Here is a 19,574-nt window from a genome sequence, read left to right as displayed (position 1 = left end):
CACAATATTTTGTTTCCTCAAATAATGTAAACAGTTATATATATGCGTGACATAAACGCATAAACAATCAATGACAAAACTGAAAAAGAGAAATGTTCAAATAACTACTGGGCCATCAGTACAAGACCGCTTACACGGTACTCTCAAACCTCTTGCTACGCTTAGTTCTACTCGCAATAGCACCGTCCTCTGGTGCGAGCAGACTCAGTCAGCCGCCCACATGACATACTGCAGCAGGGGGGCCGATTAAAATTGCAGTCTTACATATTGATGATACTTCGCGTAAAAGAGCAGAACAGCATGAAGGATAGGGGAATGCATTGAATTGTTACTCGGGCTGCAAAGAGACCCTTCAGGGTTCCGTAATGTTGTAAAACGTAAGACGCCCATCTTTAAGGAGGTTATTGCGTAGATATTCAGATTTGGAGGATTTGTATTCAGTGGTTCGACATAATATCGTTTGGCAACGAGCGAACATTGTAGAAAAACTGTGCACCTTACAAAATAACGAGCGAAATACAACTACGTAATCCTGCAGAATGTGTACAGAAGACCCACGCACATAGGCAGGTACCTAAACTTCGACTCCGAGCATCCCATGGGCCACAAACACCCCATGGCAGCATCTTTATTCTATCAGAGCTTTCGTTTGCGCCCACAAAAGGCCCGAAAAAAAATTGAAATGGTTAAGCAATGATCCGAAGGCCAACAGGTACCACTGTTAACTCCTGCGAAAACAAGTAAGCCGTTCAGTTCAGCTCTCTATCGACGAAGCAGCGGAAAAAGAGTTGAACAGGTGCCCATTCCGCGTGCGCCTAGAATAAGCAAAAGGCTCGCGAAAATTTTCGAAAATTACAATATTCAAATTGCGCAAGGGCTGTCTTGTTCGCTCGGAAGACGTTATGGAGCGCAAGGGTTTTAAGGGTGCTGTTTCCACAATAGCATGCAGAGAATGTGAAACTTCATAAAATCGTGAATCCAGGAGTCGTAACGTCATAGACAGCACCAGAACGACCTGGCCGAAGGACATGCAGCCTCAGAAGCATTGGCCGTACACACCATCGACACGGGTCACACAGTTGACTGGACATCAGCAAAGATCGTCACTACGAAAAAAATCATTGTATTCTCGCCTACTACAGGAGTATAGATAATAATTCAATTTACTATTCATACACTAAACCAGACACATGGCAGCACGCCACAAGAGTATGCAAGATGCTTGCGCAGTTTAACCACTATATAAGGACGGCCATCTGTACATCTGCCCCATTGTCAACAGGGGGTATAAAAACGTCGGAATATACAGTTTTTCCTTTTGCTCATGATGTTGGCGAGTGCTCAATTTTTCGACAAATAAAAGATTCACATGCTTAAAGAGCCCTGGATTCTATGGAGCAAGGATGAGTAGGCCCTTACGGATTTACTGCATATGCTGCCTACGGGAGCAAAGTAGCGCGTACGTCTGCCATTTTGCCTGCCGACAGATCTCGTTAGGCAGGAAAGCCACTCCTGTTGAATGCAGGAGACTACGCGGCTGAATACCCTGTGTGCATTCTCGCTCGTCCATTCTGCGTTCCTGGTGGAAAGAAGTCTTTCACCACCACCAACGCAGAAAAATAGGAAAACTCGAAGAAATAATCAATATAGATCAAACTGGTGCTATAAATTGTTCGACAGCACTACCTATCGGCAGTGATACTTTAAGAGTGAATATCTAAAGTCCGAGGTAAAACGTCTACCTCTGCGAAAAACCGTTTGCGCCATTGCCTAGCAATAACCAAGCCGCAGCTGCGCACCACCTGGGTTTAACCTCGTCTAGCCGCGCATGGGCTGAGGAGCAGCTGCCGCCAAGCCATGGCCACCGACGGAGACTGTCCACGAAGGCGCCGCGCCGTGTTTGCCCGGCGTGGCGCGAGCAGAGTACGAGCGACTAAAGACCCGTGCTTCTACCACGGGTGCCACAGCCTGATTTTCATGTGAATTTCTGGCACTGGAGTTCGGACATTCTTCCGTGGTCTCTGGCATGCTGTGGTTCAACTCAACTCTGCCTACGCCAAGGAAAGACCGAGCATCAGCCAAGAAGGCCACGTTAAGCCCCTAGATTGACCAGCATCGCTATTTCTTAAGCTTTACACAGCTTTTGTAATTTTTTTAAAGGACCACTGACATCAAATTTACGCATGTCAAGATTCTCGCATCCACGAGTAGTTATCAACCCCCTAGTAGCGATTTGCGACCCAAAATGCCACTGAGGGATGAATAACTATCTGTTTTATTGATTTAGATCCCCGGTATCTAGCACGATTCAACACGGCCGGCAAGCCCGCCATTTTTTAGCGCCGGCAGCGCCACCTCCAGACCGCGCCTCAGCTGACCACTTTTCCACAGAAAGGAGTGACGTGAGGCTCTGCTGCTCAGCTAACGTTTCGTCTGCTAGGCGCACACGTTCAGTCATGCCTTGTGGTCACCAGCATCGCCGTCAAAAATGTATAGTGTTGAAGAAATTCTGGATCTTGGAATCACCGCGATTGGCGACATCGCGAATCATTTTCGCTTCGATGCTTTGCAAAACAACGATTCAAAAATGGAGGCCGTTCCAAGCAGCAACGAGGAGGTGCCCTGGACGCACACTTGGGCCATGCTCGCTCTGTGTCTCAATTAGCTATATTAGATAATTTTAGCGCGCTCGGCATTCCGGTATACACAAAGGAGTATATGGAATATCGGTATAGCGAATGCACACCAGCGGAGAAATAGAATACGTTAGGTTTCTACAATAGAACTTCTGTGCTTGCAAAGTATTTCTTTGCTCCACAAGAAGGCCCCACCTATCCGCCCTCTTACGGTTACGGCTGCAGTAACCCGGTATTACGCTAGCGCAACGAAGTCTACGGACAAACTAAAATTCACTATTAACGCTACCTGCATGTTACTTGTTAGAGATGATATTTATCTATACGCTACTCCACTTAAATAGCTTGTCGTCGAGTACCTTACGTGTAATGAAACGACACACTCATTCCGCTTTTTCCGCGCTTCCAACAACAATTCCCCAACATGCTGACTGACGAACACACGACGAATCATACTGTTTCCTTTCGCCTGTCTTTTCTTGGTGGTTTGCATCTTGTAATTTCATGAAATCATTCAAAGCGATGCGACGAAGATCAGGCATGAAGAGTGACAGCGTTTCCAAGCGTCGGCGCCACGATAAAAACACTCGACTCGTCGACGTCATCGATACTAGTGCATCGTCACTCAGGATGGTATGCGCCACACCGAACACGTCGCAGTAGTGTCGATGTCGCAGGATGATGAAAGCTTTGAGCTTTCTCTTTGAGCTTTCATACGCTCTTTGCCCTCGAAATAATTAACTTCCAGGTGACGGACGCCATTCAAACTTGGTCAAAAATACTTATGCATACCGAACAATCAAATGAAGGACAGATCTCGAGCTTGAAATTTTATGTCAGTGCCCCTTTAAATAACAACTAAGGAGACACCATTCTGGACAAAATAAGTTACACAAGTCGCTCGTTCCCTTCTTTTTTGCCACTTCGCCTTGAAATTTAAATAGGTAACTCGAGAAAACAAGGACTGCCCTAAAGAAGTCCTGATATTATCACTTTGTATTTTGCAAATAACGCAAGCTAACGAGAATTTAATGAGAATCTAGGTGAATGCAGCGTAAAATAGACACTGGTTAAGGCGGCGAACATTTTGTACAAGAGAGTGGTCGGAGCGCATTGTGCTGTTCTGTTTGATATGTGAGGCACTTCCATATTCACACGCGCAAATCTTTAACTTTTTGTCAAGGCCAATTTTTGTCACCGACTAGACAGCTGTCGCAGAGTTAGTGGGAAGCCACTGATATCCTGAACTTGCTGAATATGTACTGCTGGGCTAATTTGTAACCCATGATATCTGATGAAGCAGCGCACAAAGGGCACATTCACGCGCACATAAAAATGACGTAACCACAAATAAAAATGGCTAAAAAAATATCAATGCTTCTTTTTGCGTCATTTGTATGTGTGCGCAATTGTTACCTGCATCATCTCACATCCTGAGTGGTTTTGCCTGTCCTAGTCGCAAGAATATTCCTCATGAGATGTATGATTACAAATGCGCATTCAGAAAGTACATACTGTTAAACTGAAAAGAAACAATCAGTCGTATGGAACTGCTGACGCATTCAACCGGCAGGGAAAATTTTAACGGCCAACGAATGTACGTACTCGCCACAATCAGTGAACAGTTTTGCTTCGAGTGCCATTTTTATGGCACTTGTTGGAAAAGACAGAAAGTTTCTTTCATTGTTTGAAAGTAAATGCTTGTGAGAAAAGGTAGTGAGAAGAGTCATGTCGCTGCGCCGTACAGCCAAAAAAAATATCCAGCAAAAATTTACAATGCAGCACTCCACCACACAATTGACTAAAAACATTCGCAGGATCGCCGCACTGCTTGGGACAACGGTGGCAGAGCGGTGGCATAGTGGCGGTGGCCGTGGGGGCGCTGCAGGCGCCAGCACGTGCGCATCCGTGAAAATTGGCTTTCCATTAAAAGGATGCTTTTGCACACGTTAACACGCTTCGTGAATTGGGGCACGAGTGGCGAGCTTTGTCAAACATGCAGCTCTGGGAAAATATACAGTGCCTGTAGTACCCTAGTTTGCACCGCCAAAGGGAAATTTGCGACTGCAGCCTCACTGAGATGGCACCACAGCTTTCGTAATCTCACGGTAGATGCGACGTGGATTGTGCAGCCCTTACTGGATGCCAAGCCAGGTTACCCTGAAACATTCAACGAGTTCAACGAGCTCAACTCGCAGATGAGAGTTTTGCCAGTTATTTCAGAACAATGGGTGACACAACCTTGTCTGTAATTATTCATTTACAGGGTACCCCAGCTACTGTAGCCCAGATTTATAATATACCGACTCACTCGCCGATGATGCGACCAAACGCATCTTGCAGACTTTTGCATGGAGTAGGTCGCAATTTTTTTGTTCCGATTAATTGCTTATTTTAACAAGTATAACTAAGCAACTTTTGGAGCAATAAGATTGAGGAAAAAAATTGCTATCAGAAAGTTCTAGATCAATTTCCAGAACGTCCGATGAGGCAGTTTCATACTTCCTACCTTTTACGCATTAAAGCGACATTACTGAACTTATGATTTACTGAACTGCGAAGCTGGCGTCCCAAAAACCCCTCCTCGACCACGCCTGGCGCGAAGCAAAAAAAATGATGAAAAAATAAGGAGGAATAGGGTGCAAGCGAACCTTTCCATGAGCGGGCCTCACGCACTGCCTCTTTTTCTTAATTTATGTATAGAAGGCGTCACCGGAACGCTCTTTTTCGGCTGAAATAAATTTTTCCCCCGGGGCTGGGGTTGCCTAGACCACTGGACCAAGGGAGTGCCTCGACGCACTAGTCCATAATCCCATTTTTCCCATTGTGTCCTGAAGTCAAGCATACGAATGTGTTACACCGACGACACAAAAAAGACGACTGGGAAGCAGTACACTTTCTATGTGTGCTTCGTTCAAATATTTTGCGTTGGCGGACTAAAAGCAATCTGCTGGACAACGTGTGGGGTCGATATCCAGAATTACATATTACAGGAAGCATACTTTGAGCAAATTGAATGCATAACCTGCGCTTTCATGGTCACGTATGGCTATTTCACTGGGCCGTTATACAGGCTGACAAACGCTGGGAATAACATGAAGAACATGAAAGACACCATGCCGATTCAGCGCGAAAACAGCGTTCCGAGGATGACTGCTACCTATAATAAAACTGAACGCTTACGTTACGAGGGAGCATTGCGCTATGCAAAAGAAAGAAAGAAAGGAAAAAGCAGTAGGTACCTCCTGACATGCTGGCTTGCGCGCCTATGCGCGCCGCGATTGCAGTGCTCCCTAACATTCTGCTGCTTTGTTGCTGTGTTGGCAACAGGGCAGTGACAATGGGGGTGGCGTTACGGTGAAGCACCTGCTGCTTGCTACAGCACAAGCGACAATGGCTGTATCTGCTTATAGGTGTCATGAACCACTGCGAGGAACGATATCCTTTGTACGCAAAACATTAGCTAGGGAGCACTGCAATCACAGCGCGAAAGCAGGCGTTTCATGGCTGGTATTTTTGTATTTCGCAAACACCTGTATTAAACAGAAAAACACTAATACTAAATAGATATTAAGCTGGAAATTGTCTAATCGGGCGCATTGCAAACCAATCTACGGTGTTTTCATAGGAACTTTCTGCCCAAGTTCATTGCCTTAAATGATTAATTAAACCTGCCTAATTATGCCAATAATCAGAACATAAGAAACAGTGCAACTTACTCCGTGCAATAGTCAGCAACATGCATGTGGTCTCCTCTTCGTGAAGTGCTTCAGCGTACCTTTACTGCCCAGAGTTAGCTAGGGCATCCTGTTGAAATGTCTCCCTCAAATCATTTCCCTGAATATATCGCGAATTGAAAGTACACGTGGCGCTGCGCTGGAAATTTCGCATCAGCGAGTGTCATAATCGTTGGCTTTTGCTCCCGTCATTACACACGCATGGAATACGGGCTGTGTAATTACGCGTACCCAAACATTGCTGTCGTGAAAAAGCGGCTGGACAAAATTCATAGCTGTCTATGACGTTGCGGAGGCCTTTAGAAAGAACTAAAAGGACACGGCTGAGTTTTTTTATGTATAACAGGCATACTAGTAGCAAACTAACTTGGTATGTTAGTTTTCTATGTTTTTCAGTACACAAATTTTGCCTTACACAGTTATCTCTTGCGTTTCCGCGAGATTCATTCCATTGAGTTGCTAGTGTATACATCTTATCTGTACAATCGCATTCGAATACGAGAGAAGATATAGCCTATGTATATTCTCAACACTACACCTTGTGAATGGTGTTATTTGGCCCTAACTGCCCTCACATTATTTGGTATAATGAAACGGTCAGTAGAGTGATCGCTAAGCAGACCAATAAGCCGAGAGCCAGAACCTTTACTTCTCATTGCCCAATACATGCTACACCAGCTCCGCAAGATATACGGTGCAATGGTGGGAGATGATGCGAGTTATGATGATGCCACAATAATAAGCACAGCGATCTAGATGAAAGGCGGTCCCCACGTGGTGTATATATTCATCTACACTGAGACTATCGCACGGAACAGGGAGTAGAAAGTGCGATGAGAAGGGGACATGAGTGTATGTTGAAATCCTTCAATTTTTCTTCAGTGTACACCGCATCGCTTTAATATTGTCGGCTGGCTCAGGGCTGTAGCCTCCGAGCTTGCACTCACAACTAAGATTTTAGCTCCCAAAAGAGCCTCTTGACAGTTTCCTCTGTTAAGTAATGAGGAGAGTGACGATTTCCCATGTCAGGCAATGATTCTAATTTGAAAAGTAACAGATTTTTTAAGAATGTATTATACTTGTGAGAGCTCGGACATTCCCAATAGTTAAACGATATAATCTTCCTTTGGGGGAACTTCCACGTCTCTCGCCTCCTACCTAGATGGGGTGGCAGCTTCCCATAAAACACTGTCACTCGGAATTCCCTATCGCCACTGGCCATGAGCATAGTTTTAATGGCATAGTTTTGATGGGATTTAATCCCTTGCTCAAGCGCAACCGACGTGCATATGTGCACGTGACTGGGGAGACCACGTCGGGAGGTCAGAAAGTACGTATCGGAAGGCACCGTCAGGCGCTCTACAAAAGAGATGTTCCCTTTTCTGGAACACCTTAACTCTTTCCACAGCACAATTGATTTCACTGTTGAAGAAGAAGTCAACAGTCGCCTGGTTTCTGTGAACCCTGAAGCCATACGCACTGCATTCGGCCTTTCAACAAGCGTTTGTAGAAAGCGTATGCATACAGGAAAATATCTTCAAATAACAGAGAGCTGAGCTAGTTGGTAAGTATTCATTCGGCGTTTGTGGTGTCCTGACTTCTTTCTTGTGTCCGTGTTTGCACGCCCTGTCGTTTCAGAATAAACATCTTCACTTTGATTCGGCGCATCCCATTGGACAAAAATGAGCTGTTGTGTCGACACTGTTTACCCACACATTCCGATTGTGCTGTACTTCTGATGCGCGCAGAGCTGAGCTGACAAGAGTGACGAAGGACTTTATCAGCAATGGCTACCCCGGCCAGTTTATAAAAAACTGAAGCCTCAAAGGCACGCAGCTGTCCCCCTGCCAGGGCTAACGACAACGGAGAAGCGGGCTTCACTCTCTCATGCACGAGGTGTGAGCAAGTCACTTTCAAGAATATTGGGAGACTGCAAAGCACAAATCTGCCACATCCCTTCAAGCAAGCTAAAACAACAACTCGTTCGACTCAAACACCACCTTGAAAAGGCAGAATGCCCTGGCATTGTCTACAAAATGCCGTGCCAAGACTGCCAGGTGTACTATATAGGCGGGATGGGGAACCTTAAATGAAGGCTACTGAAGCACCGTGATGATGTAGCCAAAAGACACATGATTTCGAATGGCCTGGCACAGCGTCATGAAAAAACTGGACTCTGCTGTGTTGACTCAATAAAGTTGTTTCCATCCATCCATCCATCCATCCACGGTGTTGACTGGCAATCGACTTCCATCATCGAGAAAGAGAAAAAATTATCATCCCTCCTACGCATTGAATCTTTCTGCATGCACTCTACTAACGCGATACATCAGAGACGGGTTCCCCTCCATGAGGTAAACTCGAGCGCATTGTGTCTTTCTACGCATATATAATACAACCACCACGCCTTCGTTCACTGTGAGCAAGGCACCCATATTGGGCACCGAAACGTCAATTAATTTGTTTTGCGTTTTATTTTTGTTTGAGAGTGAACATTTTTTTTCTGCCATGGTCTTTCCTTGCCAGAAGAGTTTTCGTGAAACCCTAGACTTGAAGGTACGCGTCAGCGGCTTTCCTTTGTCTGCCACTAGCTAGCGGTTAGATCAGCTCAAAGGGGCTCTTGACCATGGCGAGTGCACATGACCTTGTAGAGTGTCCTAAGCTAGTGCATGTATCTGTAGGCTGTTCGTCCCTCAGTTTCCACTGTTCTGAGGTGCATGAATGCGGGAGCATTGGCCAAAAAGGCAGGTTAGCCCTGCGGCCACCTACATCCCTGTGTTGTTTGCTATCACCGACAAATATTGCAACTGTGACTACGCTAAAATTTGGATCTACGATAACAATTGTTTTCTTTTCCTATCATGCAGATAAACAACCAACTGAAATGTATTGTCTCGAGCCTGCCTTGCTGCATGCATGGGTGCGCCTTCCTTTAATGATGGAGGCTGAGCTGCCGTATGCATATGCGATCGGTGCACGACGCGAGAAGTGCCGACGTGACATTCGGCACCCCGAATGCTTGGAATGTCGCTTATCGGAACCGTGAGCTGAGGAAGGCAAGGCTGTGTGCGCCAGCCATTGCGTCAGTTGAACACTACAAACGTTTCTGTGTGATACCCAACAGGGTCCCTTTTTACTGATATTCAAGTTTAGTAACCGAAAACGATGGGGTGCCACAAAGATTGCATTGTCATTATAAAGAGCGAATGTTGAAGCTGGTCTCTTACAGCCATCAGGCCATTGCTGGCGGTATAGGTAGAGCAATTTAATGGTCATCATATGTATGCAGCGACGTAGGTGTCACAATTACCTGCGGGAGGATGGGGAGGGGTCACACGCAGAATCCCTTTATGGGGCTGTCGTGGCCTAAAATGGCATCGAGATTTGAAAGTCTTTTCACGCGTTTCATCTCCACTTTAATGTATTCTACAACATATGCAGCCACTAATTAGGGCTGCTAAGGTACAGAAGACTCTCAATAATTCAAACTCTAATAATTCCAACTTTCGGCTAATTCAAACAAACCTTAAATTTTTGGCTGGCCCACTATGTTTTCAATGTATTTTAAAGCTGCTTAATTCAAACTGCCTCACTGCACAAATTCGGTTAATTCAAACTTTTTGCTTGACCATGTCTGGAAATATCTGTTGCTTCATCTGAACATTCACGTTTTTCTGCTACTGACAGGGACAACTAGCCGAACCTTGCGCACCAATAATCTCGTGCTGACCGAGGGAAAAAAAAGAAAACTTGGTCTATCGCATGCCAAACGTTTCTTAAAGTCACTTTCTCTGCGGTATGCCATGCGAGAAAGCGTCGTAAGAATTAGAAGGGGCTAGCAACTGTCGTGGGATGCAACACATTTCGTCCCTTAATTACACACCCGTGCGTGCCTATTATAATAAGTACCAGTATTATCACTGATGCCTAAAAATTTTACTGGCAATCATACAGAGCAGTCTGTGATGTTGCTGCGGCACTGAGAAACAATAAACATCGCAGTGTTAGTCGATCTGTTGCCCAGAGTCATATTTATGAGAACTTCCGATAATTCAAATAAAATCCTGCGGTCCCCTCAAGTTTGAATTATTGAGAGTTTACTGCACAAGGCTGAGCGGTGCCCGGGGGTGCACATGCAAATTACGATCACCGACCAAGTCAAAGAAATCACTCGAGGAACTTGTTCCTAGGCTAGTTGTCTAGGATTGATGAACGTGCTGCTTGTGGCACAAGGTTTGAAGCACCAAGGGCGGACCTGTCCGCTCATTGCCATTTCTTCAGGCTTCAAGGTTTGCACCCCGAACAACATAGCCTGAATTACTCGACCTTTCGGTGTCTGTACATTTTCCTTGCTTGTCTTAACGTCTTGATTTCAGTGACCGTCCGTGACCGTAATGTTAAGTTGGCATGCGCTACCTCACAAGGCGAGCTTTTGTAAAAATATTTTTCGTAGAAGAAAAACGTACAGCTATATCACTATTTTGAATGCACTTACTGCTTTAACAGCAAGTTCATCTCGAATGGTATTAAACTGAGACGCAGATGGGAAACAAGGCCCCTGGAACGTGCTGGTCAGCTTCCACAGGTGGTCTTGCATCTGAAAATAACGGTGACCACATCAAATAATAACTAGTGACGCAGTCCTACCATATTTTACACAAACAAACTGAATCACACTGTCCTTTACTTTTGGTTTGTTACTCATGGTGCTTTATTGATGAAAGTATGACAAGATCCAGACGAGCATTATCAGTACCGATCACTAATAATAGGGGGCGATTAGCCTGGTAATGGCGACAACTGAAATGCTCATTTCATGATACTAGTTGGTTTGGTCCCATTGACTACGCGCTCGCATTATGACTGCAAGTGCCACAAAAACAAAGTGTTTTCTTATCACTAGTGAATCGGTCCTACCATATTTTAAGGTTGATGTTCAGGGCAAAATTGAAGCTTGCAGAGATGTAACATTTTCGAACAGCGGCAACCCCTGTTCAAGAATTTTTCGTCTCTACCATATTTCAGCCGCACAAACTGAATCGCCCTTTTAGTTAATACCCATGATGCTGCATTAGTCTAAGTACGAGAACGCCAAGCAAAGAATATCACTAGTGATTACTGATAATTCAAGGTCATTTGCGTTGGAACAGTACCAACATAAACACTCATTTAGCGATAATTATATACAGATGACTACAGGATGGAGTTTGTACCGTGATCTACTGTCGTAGTGGACGAAGTGATTAGTAGTCTCTCGTGGCGCACTCGTAATTTCCCACTCTTTCATAGGCTTTTGTTTGATATCCATGATGGCACATCAATGTGAATACGTACGAGAACATGAAGCAGAATGTTCAATAAAACCGACTGGTGGGCTAGTCGGTACTGCTATCTTATGATTCAGTGCAAGGAAACACATGGACGAAAAGAAACACACGAGGACACGGCGCTACTAACAACTCGGCTGTTGTCAGTTGTTGGTAGCGCTGTGTCCTCGACTGTGTCTTCCTTTTCGTCCTAGTGTTTCCTTGCGCTGAAATATAGGATAAGCAGAACGTATCACTTGTGATCCCTAATGTTTTGAAGTTTAGTGTTGTTGTAGAAACCTCAAAAATGTTCATTTAATGACAGTTTGACTGATACCATTCACTGCATGCTATAATTATAAGCCCAACTGTCAAACCAAACAAAGTGGTTCATGATCACTAGTGCCTCAGTGCTGCCTTTTTCTAGACATACAGAATGAATCCCGCTTTCAATGAATTTTGATATCCACGGCCCTACAATGAGCAAAAACATCGACCATCGCTACTGATCACTAATGAAGGAGGGCTCTCATTGGCAACTGTAACTAACAAACACTCACTTAGACACTCTGATGGGATCCTGCAAAAATCTGTGCGACCGTGGCAATGGCATCAAAACTGCTTTTTGATCACTTTTCTGTTACAGATACCAGTTCTTAGGAGGCACTGTGTGATCACCCACTTGATGTTTCATTTGGTATCCATCAGTCAAGACCTCGTGCCGCCACCAGTCAGCGTTGTCTGATTTGGCGTCATTGTGCGCTGAATATTTCATTTAATGAAACTTGAAAAGGCACAGACGGGGCGTGTTCTATTTGGCGCAGCCGAGAGTACGGCATATTAAAAGTGAAACATGTGCACTAGTGACAAAAGTGGTGATATGCCGAGCATATGTCGGCAAACTCACTCATGAGTCGACTCACTCAACTCAGATCAAGCTGCGAGTCTGAGTAAGTCCGTGTGAGTAATATTTTGGTGAGTCTGAGTCTGATTGAGCCCTAAGCAAAAAATATATTTCTTGAGTGTGTCTGAGCAAGATCCACACCTCTTCACCAGCCTATGGTTCTATCTACACAACTTCAGCATTACTATCAGCGTTGTGTCGGCTCGCGTTTATGCTCCCGTCAACTCACACGTACTTCAAAGCACTAGCGCTCATACGCCAGCTCAATATTTAGTAATAGGAGGCGTGAGTTGCCTAAAAAGGGAGGGGGGGGGGGGGTGGAGGGCAGGTCTATCTCCGCGCCGCAATCTATTTTACAGAAACTTCTTGATAAAAATATCTTGTCTGAGTCACCACTTTAAATAAAAATGTCCTCACTGGATTGAAACCACTGAGGTTCGAGATCAAAACACGCCAAGTAGAGAACCAAATATGCGAGATATTGGTGTTAAAGAGCATTGACACCATGGTAACAAAAGCCAATTATACAAACATGGAGTCATGAGTCAATTGACACAGAGTCACTCAAGACTGAGATAGAGCCGCGAGTCTGAGTCTGCACGAGTCCGATTCAGCAGTATATTGGTGAGCTTGTTTCCGAGTGAGCTCCAAGGGCAAAACATATTTGATGAGTGAGCCTGAGCGAGCTTCACATTTTTTGCCGACCTGTGATGGCGAGTGACCATCGCTTCAGCACTACCACATGTCACGTTTGATGGCCATAGCATATCACAGAATTTCAGTCATTAATTACCCAATATAATACTGACATGGCCTTGCTGTTGCTAACTCACCTTTCCACTAATTCTGACGAAGAGGGAAAAAAACCAGATGGTTTCCTCAAATTAATATGTTGACGGAGAGCTACCGGTCCGACACATTGTGCAATTAGCAATATAGAATCGTATTCACTCTGAATATTTACAAAGAATTGCCAAGTCAGAAAGTGGCCGAGGATTAGACGCTTGGAAAAATTCGCTAATATTTGGATTAAAAGGGCTGACGCTTTGATTAATTTATGCCCAGATTAATTTCGTTGGTAGTTGAAAAATAATCATTGGTACTTGGATGACGTTTTGTGGCTGTGGAATTAAACTGACTGGCACCCAGCGTAATTTGGCTGGCGCTTGGAATAAATTGAACGGGAAAACCTGTAACGTGCATCGAAGGAAAATTGGTGCACGTATTTGGGTGAGATGGCGTGGTAGTGAAGAAGACACGGCTGGAAGCGTAGCCGCATCTTTATGCGCATTTCGCACTTTGACAAGACCGCGAACAGTTTCGTTGCCTTTGAGAGAAAACGGTTGAAAGTGTTCCTGTCGCACGATTGCTGCTAGCGTGCGCTGGACCTCAAAGGATCGAAAAAGAGCTACCACAGGTGGTCGTTTTCTCTCTCCGAGACTAAAGTACCGTTTAAGCTAGGGAAGTAAAAACAACCGCTGCTAGTGACTTCTACTGAAGTGCTCTACGGTCAGCACAGAAGCAATCTTGTGCTGGCTTTTCGCGTTCCTGGGACTTACGCCCGGCAGACAGGAAAGGCATGGGCGCGTTAAGTTAAGGAGCTCGAGCGCGCTCTAGCCGGCGGAGTGCGCTCTTGTAAACTTAACGGTTGAAAAGCGACTTCCGGTGCGTGATTACGGAGCGCGCTCTACGCACTCCAACCCTGAGACGGTGCGCGAGGGCGTGCGTGAGAGCTCGCGCCTGTTACGGCTTCCGAAGAAATGACGTGTTTCCGACTCTCTACTCCGACGAAGTGCGTTCTCCTTCTCCACTCGTTGCTACCGCGGAAGCAGCGTAACATTCGCCATGTGACGCTTTCGTGCCCCCGAAAGCAGCAGGCGGAAATCACCGTTAATCTAAGCTTCGAAGGCGTTGCACTTGAGCGCATTTGAGCGTGTTCCTTTGGAGTTCATTGCGCGCTAACTTAACGCACCCATTTTCTTCTGGGCCACTACCGTGCTCTTGCCCTTTAGAGCGTCGGCGAGTTCCTGTACTCAACGGGACTTAGTTTCTCACTTTTGAAAAATAATGTGATGTAGCCAATTTTCAAGCTGCCCCCTTTGTAGCAGCTTTTCTCGCAGACTTCCTCAAGAAGGACAGCCCCGCCTCCTACTAGTGCTTTCCGCAGTGGCGATGAGCCTTACTCCCTGCATGTCAAAGAAAATGGCTCAATTCTGTCTTGTTCAAGAACCACTATATCTATCTTGAAATCATGGCACATCTCCAAATGCCGGGTAACAACAAATGCTTGACAGTAGCACCTCCCGCGACTTATTTTCAACACATACGAAAAAGTTGTGCGGGCAAGTCTGCACCCCTATCAAAAACACGTATAAGCACTGCTGCTTCTCACACCATCTCACCTTTGATAAAGGTGCCGGTTTGGCAGCGAAGCATCGATGTTATAAATTAAATTCTGGAGTTTTGTTCACTTTCATTCAGTCGGACCTAAATGACAAATTATGTGTTGAGTACTTACTTGCCTCAGTCCTGCTGCTGTGTTGATATCGTAGGCCGGTGCCATCTTCAACCCGAAAAAAACAGCATGAGGCGACACTGTTGCAAAGAACCTTCTTGTCACAGTTGTTCCGAAAGATGCACTAATTGTTGACCCATTGGTGCACAGAATGTTCACTTAATTGCCCTTTGTCACTTATGCCAAGGAGGGAAGCACGTTCTGGTTTTATGACCAAAATGACTATTTCTGCCCATTTAAAGTAAAGTGCTAACGAGAGCCAGAGAAAAGTCCGCTTCCAAAACATCCAGTGAAGTGGATCACCCAGTCTACCGATCACTCAGGCTACATTATGAGAGGCAACTGCATCTTGTGGGTAGGTAACATGACATCAGAGCCCAAAAAACCAGGCTGAAGGAGATCTTAGCAATGACGACGGAAGCGCTAACTGAAGACTGAAGTGACTAATTCTTTCATGAGATTGTACCGCAATTCATTAAGCTCAAACGTAGGCGCACTGCGAAGATGAGGTTGATTCCAAAGTGCGCAGGAATCTCACCATGCCATAAAAATTTCATTTGAATGCAAGTGTATTTGGGAGCACCCTCTGACTGTCCTCATCTGAAGACATCCCACTGGACTACTCATCCTACGAGATGTGCTCACGTTTAACATTCGCTGACTTGCCATGCGTGATTCTAAGTGCTGAATGACAAACTTTCTAACACAGGTGAAGACATTTGTACGGGGTGTTTTTATTTAGACAATGCACATTTTTAAAAAAATCCTATGACAGTTAGGCTCCCGCCGTTTTCGCATACGAACTCCACGTCGAGGCGGAAATACTTGGCCGCGGATCAAATGACGTTGTGACTAAATAAAAACAACTCGTTAATTAACTTTGTAATTATTGACTTGAGGGCAGGTGCTTATATTACATCGTTGTAGTGCGTGTCAATTTATGGCATACCTTCTTTTTGGAAATCACAAAAGTTGCGCGTAGTTCGAGGTATATATCATCGAATTTCATGGGTGAAAGCGAAACTGATCGCGCCCGGCGCACACAAAGCGCGACCATTCTGCTACGTCAGATCGAGACTACCTGTCACATGGGAGTGATGAAATTTGAATGGCGGCACGGCGCGGCCGTATTGTTCCGTGACAAGTTGCAAGCCATCTCACTTGTGCCCGTACATCACCTTACTTTTGCACATAGTGTTTGGTGTTTATCTGTTTCTTTCGAAGTGTGCAAAAAAAGACGTGATTTCGAGCCTTTTGTCTGGTAATCATAAAACTCGGGGACGGCCACTGCAGCGCTTCTTGCAGACAGGCAAAATAGTTTTTCGCGCCTCTTTATATCTTAAGAAAGAAACAGATAGGCACCACCCATCGCACGCAGACATTAAAGCTGTCTACTGGTGTATATCAGAATGCGTGCCGATTTTTCTGACCAGATTCTGCTTTGGCACGCCTTCATTCAAATTTCACCATTTCACTGTCACGTGTCATTCCGGTGTTCCGCCGCGCTTTGTGCACACCGGGCGCGATCAGTTTTGATTTCACCCTTGAAATTAGATGACGAATATCTCAAACTATGTGCAACTTTTGTGATTTCTAAAAAATAGGTATGGCATAAATTGGCATGCACTACACGTTTGTAATATAAACACCTGCCCTTAGGTCAATAATTAAAAAGGTAATGAATGAGTTCTTGTTACTTAGTCGTGTCAACATCATTTTAGCTGTGGGAAAGTATTTCCGCCTCGACATATAGTTCATGTGTGAAAATGACAGGAGCACGACTGTCATAGTTATCTTACAAAAAATCTGTATAGTCTAAGAAAAACCCTGTAGGTATTTCCCTGTAACGCACTGTTCCATAAAGGAGAGTGAATGAACAGGCAACATGACTTTAAAGAACAATTGCCTACACACTGTCCACAGGCTGCCAGGTATTCTTTCCAGGCAAGGGCAGCGACACGTGCTGAAGGCCTCAACTGTTAGAGAAAAACACCCATTTTCATTATTTGTTTTGCCGTAAAACACCCTCCCTCCATCAAAATTTTACGGGGGGGGGGGGGACACAGCACCCCTCCTGGCTACAAGCCTGACTGTCAATGTTCATACGATGTGCAAGTGTATTATATTGTCAAGCAGCCAAGAACGGTACCTTAGAAAAATTCTTTTTGAAAAGCCATAGAGGAGTTACTGACTCTCGTCAACAGATGGCACTGAAAGCATATTGAGGGTCAATAGAAATATCGTTGAGAAAAGCGTTGACCAGTATTGAAAACTGGCCTACCCCTGTACATTGAAAATCCATCAAGCAAATCAATATTGATTTTTCGCTGAGAGGGAATGACATGACAATTGAAAATACATCGCCGATCAATTGAAATATCATTGAGGAAGTTATCGACCAGTATTGAAAATTGGCCCGGGACTTCTCATTGAAAAACAATCGAGCTGCTCAATATCGATTTTTCGGTGAAAAAATGGTGAATGCAGTCAAATTGCAATGTTGTTGGAAGGTTTTTCACTTTCAACAGTGAAAGGTAATTGAAACACGACTGAACCTACGATGGAGAATGGCCAAACATAAATTCAAGCACATGTGTGCTGCAGGCCTAGCTTGGTCGCCAACGCCTGCAGTACAGAAGCGCCCACATTTACATTTGCCCATTCTGGAGTGACATGGCAAGAACTTCGCAATCTCAGCGACGAAACACTAAAAAAACTTTTAACTATCATTAACGAATCCTGGGAATCCGGCCTTGTACCCGATTCACTTAAACTTTCGCTCATCTATCCTATACCGAAGCCAGGAAAAGACCATACAAAGCCAGCGAATCTGCGACCAATAGCTCTGACTTCTACAGTCTGCAAACTCATAGAGCGAATGCTGAACACACGGATACAGTACTACATCGAATACGAGAAACCCGGACTACACCCTGCGCATGCAGGTTTTCGGCCGAACATGGGCACACATGACTGCCTGTGGTTACTTCGCAGAGTAATCAACCGCAATTCTCGTAAACTGATGCCAGACTATATCCTTGCAGTAGATATGCGCAAAGCATTCGACAACGTGAAACAAGAGGCTATACTACAAGAATTGGCAGCAAGGTATCCCAGCCAAAAAGCATATAATTGGATTCGCAGCTTTCTCCAATGTAGACCAATCAGGCTCCACGGCAAAGCACCGGGTTGGAGTCCGAGGACCTATTATCTGGATAGGGGTGTACCCCAGGGCTCCATCCTCGGTCCTTTGCTCTTTAATCTGGCCATGACGCGTGTGGCAGAAAGGCTTGAGCAAGAAACTTCGGCCCGTTTTACTATCTACGCGGATGACATCACAATATTGTTACAGGTAGCTCGTTTAATAACTATTCACAATGCACAGCGCAGGGTGGACAAGATGGCGACAGTCCAGCAACAACCAGCAAGCGACGTCGTCTTCCTCTTTCATAGAGCCACGCTGTCTGGTATCATAACCCCCCGGCGGTAGAAGCACCGTCTCGGTGCTTAATCTACACAGATGTGGTCGAAGGAGGGTAATAAGGCTTGAGCCGAGACACGTGAACGATGTCGCTCGTAGCTGACGATGACGTCGTTGGATTGGCTGGGACGATCTCATACGTGACGTCAGTCACCTGGCGAACGACACGGTATGGTCCAGTGTACCGTGACAGCAGTTTCTCAGAAAGCCCCACACGCCGAGTGGGTGACCAGAGAAGCACAAGAGAACCCGGGGAAAAGTGCACGTCTCTATGACGGCAATCATAGAGCTGTCTTTGGTGCTCCTGCGAAGCTTCTAGGCGGTTACGGGCGAGTTGGCGCGCGTGGTCGGCGCGGGCGATGGCTTCGGCGGCATATTCGGTGGCGGAGGGCAGCAAAGTGTCCAAGGGTAGCGCGGGTTCTCGTCCGTATAGGAGATAGAATGGCGAGTAGCCGGCAGTGTCGTGACGCGAAGAATTATAGGCGAACGTCACATATGGCAAATGAATGCCCCAGTCCTGGTGATCAGCCGCGACGTATTTCGCGAGCATGTCGGTTATGGTCCTGTTGAGGCGCTCCGTGAGACCGTTCGTCTGTGGATGGTACGAAGTTGTAAACTTGTGCTTGGTATTGCAAGACCGTAGGATTTCTTCAACGACAGCTGAGAGGAAGGTGCGGCCACGGTCAGTGAGGAGTTGGCGTGGGGCTCCGTGCACTAAAATTATGTCGTACAACAGAAAGTCCGCAGCGTCGGTAGCGCAACTCGTCGGAAGTGCTCGTGCGATAGCGTACCGCGTCGCGTAGTCTGTGGCGACAGCAATCCATTTATTTCCGGAGCTGGAGAGTGGGAAAGGGCCAAGCAGGTCGAGACCGACTCGAAAAAAAGGTTCAGCGGGAACCTCGATCGGCTGAAGGCAGCCAGCTGGAAGGGCAGACGGCTTCTTGCGGCGCTGGCAGGGCTCACAAGCGGCGACATAGCGTCGAACAGAACGGGCA

Source organism: Rhipicephalus sanguineus, chromosome 6 (assembly GCF_013339695.2).
Source record: "Rhipicephalus sanguineus isolate Rsan-2018 chromosome 6, BIME_Rsan_1.4, whole genome shotgun sequence".
NCBI lineage: Eukaryota > Metazoa > Arthropoda > Arachnida > Ixodida > Ixodidae > Rhipicephalus > Rhipicephalus sanguineus.
The sequence above is the reverse complement of the archived record's forward strand: the minus strand, read 5'-3'. Positions refer to the sequence as shown.